The 5,410-nt window shown below is 27.3% G+C and overlaps 1 non-coding gene across 1 annotated transcript; it reads left to right on the forward strand.

The window, feature by feature from the left end:
* The first annotated feature begins 947 nt into the window (after window positions 1-947).
* On the forward strand, window positions 948-1,073 carry LOC111909032 (small nucleolar RNA snoR111). The gene has a single exon (XR_002856056.1). It is a non-coding gene; the product is annotated as a small nucleolar RNA snoR111 (small nucleolar RNA).
* The last annotated feature ends 4,337 nt before the right edge of the window (window positions 1,074-5,410 follow it).

Raw genomic sequence — 5,410 nt, forward strand, 5'->3', positions numbered from 1 at the left:
GATGGGTTTAGATACAAACCAATCGAGTGATGGAATGAAAGAGAGTACACAACTGGTGTTGAATTGATACGATGGTAACTAATCTCTGATGACTGTGTTTTATATAATCCAGAAACAACGAAGTTAACAAAAAGTGCTTTAAAAAACAACAATGTTTTTTTTTTTTTAATATTTTAGTAATTTCAATGGTATTTTTTATACTAAAAAAATAATGGTATTTTTGAACATTTTTGAAACTTTGTTACCTTTTTAAGACATTTTTCCGTTACCTGCAGTAACCGGTTACCCACAAGGTTTTATTTGAAAACATGTGTACTTCGTTGGTATTTTGTGTATAAAAAATATATTTTAATGGTATTTTGTATACTAAAAAAGATATTATGACCTTTTTTGTATATTTTTGAAATTTCGTTACCTTTTTAAATCATTTTCCTTTTAACTTTAATAGAAACACCCACCTTCTAGATTTATAATGGAAAAAAGAAAACACTTTTATTTTTTATTTTTATATATTTAGTGTATCGGTTAGTAAGATGCTTTTCAACTATCAAACTTATAAAATCGAATTCACACGATGATATTAAAATGTTTCTTTAGTTTGTATGATTGAAACAAAAAGATTAACAATTTTTACAATAATGTTGCAATTGTTTGTTTCGAAAATAAGAGACCGATATTAGGATTTGCATCGGCAGGGGAAAATGGTAATAAGGGGCAAGAACGTAAATGTACATGATCGGCATCTAGGGTTTCTTTTTTTTATTTTGATCACGCCTCCTCTTTATAAGTATGCGGCAGTCTCTGTCGCATCCATTGCGCTCTCTACTCAGGTTTTGGGGTTTTGATTTTGAATACATCTCTTTGGTCTGCAATATTTTTCTTATCAATAACATCTTGATTTCTTTTAATATTTCGAGCAATTATTTTTTATTTCTCTTCCTCTGTTGATAAGTCTGATTGACATTGATGAATTGTCTCTTCATTTTGACAACCGATGGATAAAGTAAAGATGGCGAGATATCGTTTCAGTCGTCGTTTCTTCGGTTGACGATCTGATTGTTACTCGTCCACAATTTATGTTTTCAACTTCTTAATTTCTTCCATTTTTAATTTCTTTTCGTTTCTTGATTTTTGATTAATTTGATGGTCGTTTTTATGTAATACTTTTTTACTTGGCAATCACCAGTTAGTATTGATGATACCGGTTACTGAATTCCTCTAATATTTCAAATATATTCTGTTACAGGAAAACAAATATAAATAGATTTCCTGAAAGAAAAAAATTAAATGTGATTCCTAAACCTTTTTTGGGATTGGGTTTAAATTTCGAAAATGTAAACATTTTGTTCCCTAAAAGAGCTTAGTTTTAGCCAAATTAAAACAAACGTTTTATAAATGGTTAAGAACTTTTTCATTTTGCTTTAAGAGGTCCGTTTTTTGTAGTCTAAAAGCTAAAAAATATATCTACATCTTAATAATGTCATTTTAAGAAATACGATGTTTAAATCCATACACACTATCCAAGTTGACTGCCATGTCAATAGAATTTGTTACCAGCCGGGTTGGCATGAATTGGCCAGCCGTGTTTTTATTGACTAGATAAGGTTTTCCCTTAGATGACACAGTTTGTACTTTTTAATTTATACAAAAATAAACCAATTAAAAAACAAGCATGACACATTTAAAAAACAACAAGCATGACACATGGCAAAAATAACATAATATAAAAATTAGTTTATTTAATTAATTTTTAATAAAAAATAATATGAAAAACACCATAAGCAAATGTTAAAAGGCATGATTGGCATCGTGTTTTTATATTTGGCATGAATACAACTTGCAATTTTGTTTTGTATAATTTATTTTTGTTGTATCATGTCATAAATCCGGGTCTACATATTTGTATCCACAAAGTAATTAATAGAGAAGTATTTTTTTAAAGAATCTTCACTAATGATTTTTTTAAAGCTTATTATTATTTATCAACCACTTATTACCATTAGAATAACAAACTTATTTGTTTTGTTTATTGATTATTCAATATATATTATTTGGTTATTTAACCCCCTTATACTTTAATTTTATTTCAATTTAGAGTCTTAAATAAATTTTAGTTTTAAATATTTATTTACTAATTAATTATTTATAGGACTAATTACTAATCTAGCCAAATTAAGAAAGTAATTAATTATCTTTAGCCAAAAATTAACAATTGTCCCAAAATAGCCCAAGAAGCTGAATGTTTTTAGAATCGTCTATTGTTTCGTTAATTTGTCTATTGTTTCATTTTTAGTATTAAAAAAATCATTTTGAAGGTATAAAACTATAAGTTATTTTAAAATCTATAATTTTTTGTCTATAAAATACGGTTTCCCAAACCGTAGTTTACGGTTTTGGGTTAAATCTATAGTTTTTTTTAATGAAAAGTACGGTTTTGGGTTAAAAAACTACATTTTTTTGCATTATGGATTTTTTTTCAGTTTTTTTTTTCAAAAAAAAAAATATCCTCATATGCAAAAACTACTCCTAATCAATAATATGGTAAAATTTTGAAAAAAACTTGGTTTTTAGACGAAATAATAGATCATTTTTAATCTACTCTTTGGGAAACAATAATAGATTTCTCAGAGGAAACAGTAGACCATTTTTCTGTCTACGGTTTCGTAATAAAAAAATCCGTATATACTAAAATTAAAACAGTAGGTAAATAGACGAAACAATAGGCCATTTTAACCATCTACGGTTTTCATGACTATTTTAAAATAAGTCCTAAATTTTGGCTAAAAAGTGAAGTTATTAATGAATTTGGTTAGATTAGTAATTTTTCTTATTTATATTAAATATTTAATAACATTTAATTTATGAAATATAAAATTATAATGATTATATATATTTTTTTCAATATTTTTATGACTAATCTGTAATAGTTTTTTCGTATTAATATATATTTTTTGAAACAATGTATGGTAAATAAATTAAAATACAATGTGTGTTTAAAAAAAGAATAATTAAATAAATAAGCCTTATAGAATACCATATTATAACCCGTGGAAACCACGAATAAAAATTAAATATTATCAAAATATTATGGAAAATATATAGCCAATAAAGATTAGATAAAAGCAAATTCATATAATAAGATTTATCATATGTTTTTTATATTAGACAACCCTATTATTTTTATGTTTAGAATATGTGTAAACCATGTCATAAATTTTCGTTTTAGATGAAAATTTAAAATTCATACATTATACTATTTCTCAAATAACATAAAATTTTATATAAATACTTATAAAAAAACTATAATTATTAACTTAATAGTTTTTTTAGATAGTTAATATGAAAATTAGTTAAAAAAGTACAAAAATAAGATCACACAAATAAAAAAATATAAAAATAACAAATAGTATCTTACAACTCACACCTAGTTGATCTTTTTTAAGTAAATATTTTATTTTATCATTTAAAAGTAAATGATGTTATAGAAATCCATAGGTAAACAGAATAAATTGTATTTAAATTTCATTATTACGCCATTTGATCATATAATATATTATTTAATTTTAATAATTTTTTCTTTTGAATAATAGTTGTGGAATGAGTAATAAGGGTTTCAGGTTTAGAAATAAAAATATGTTTCATCAAAACCCCATAAATAAGTTTACAAAAGGAAAGATGTGTAAGGAAAAAAAAAAGACACATTCTTCGCAGAAGGTCCATTAGAATAAACAAACTTCAAAAACAATCGACCTCCATAATAGGAGATCTTCTAAAACAGATTAAAAATAGCAATAAAAACACAAATATTTAGATAAATCTATAGAAAATGAAATGAAAGATTGAGAGGTAAGAGTAGAGAACTTACAACAAACATTCCTAACACAAGTATTGTAAGTTAAGAGCATCCCTTATAAATCAGGCCATATTTGTTTAGTGGATCTCTCTCTCTCTCTCTCTCTCTCTCTCTCTATATATATATATATATATATATATATATATATATATATATATATATATATATATATATATATATACATATATATATATATATATATATATATATATATATATATATATATATATATATATATATATACAGATAGATAGATAGATAGAGAGAGAGAGATAGAGGCACATATCGATGTAGGATGCCATAAGAGTAAGATTCCATGATTTATAAAGAAAGAGTTGATGGTTGTATCTTATTGAAAAGATTAGAAGAATAGCCACATATATGAATGTCGGGCTGTCAAAATTATGCATCTGGATTCAACTATTACATGTGTTTAACTACAACAAACTCTATTTCGCACTCATAAATCCGAATATATTCATTTGATCAACTAAAAGCTACAAACCAAAAGCATTAACAATAGCAACACCCAAAAGACCGTTTTGCCCCAAAAGCACAAAACACTAATCGCATATAGTGAGCCTTCAAAACCTGATCCCATTGCTATGGAATTACCATTATCTCCACTTATGTGACTTTTCCCTGCACTCATAGAAACAACCATTTAAGTGGAATTAATATTGATTTATCAAAACATTGGATTAAGTAACAGTTGCAATTATGGCATTAATGCACATACAAAAGTAAAATATTTCAAACATAGAACCAAAGTCGTCGTCGAAAGAAGGGATGCTTTGTAGTTAATTCACCATTGGATTAAGTGATGGTTGTGATTTGGCTAGAGATATCGATTTCATATTTACAGATAAGCGATTTCACTTTCAAGGAGAACAACGGATTCACAAATGGAGATTTTTTTTACCGTTTGGAGATTTCATTAAGAAATGAAGATCAATATGGAAATCAGATAGGCGTTGGAGGAGGGCGGTACAGTAGGAAGGTGGAGCCGGAGAAGAAATGCGCTGGAGCTGGAGGAAGGAGGCATTGCGTGATGTCTCGTCAAAGGGCGTTGCATTTGGAAAGTGAAGAAAGAAGAATGAGCAGTGTGAGCAAAGGGCAAGTTGGTCTAATTTCTCAGTCAGGGATGCTTTTTCGATGACCCAGTAAGATGATATGACTATTGATACGTACGACGACAAGAACAAAAACCCTTGAAGCATGAGAACTTTGAGGGTTTGAAGGAGGAAAGTGGCGGTGTGTAGGGGAAGAAGGAAGATGGAAACCTTACATTGAGGGCATCAAATCTTGAAATTTGAATCCATAAGAGGGAATGACCGAGATTTAGGGGATACAAGGGAAATTAGAGGACAAAGAATCAGATATATTTTGAATTGTTGATTGCTGGTTTTCTTGAATGAATGAACCAACGGATTAAATGAGAAGGGCAAAATAGACACTTTACTTTGTAAAATTCTAGGCTTAGGAGATGCCACATGGGAAAAAAGATTATTTTATTAGATAAGATTTTAGATAGATGTGGATAAATTAGTTAAAATT

This window comes from Lactuca sativa, chromosome 1 (assembly GCF_002870075.4).
Source record: "Lactuca sativa cultivar Salinas chromosome 1, Lsat_Salinas_v11, whole genome shotgun sequence".
Classification (NCBI taxonomy): Eukaryota; Viridiplantae; Streptophyta; class Magnoliopsida; order Asterales; family Asteraceae; genus Lactuca; species Lactuca sativa.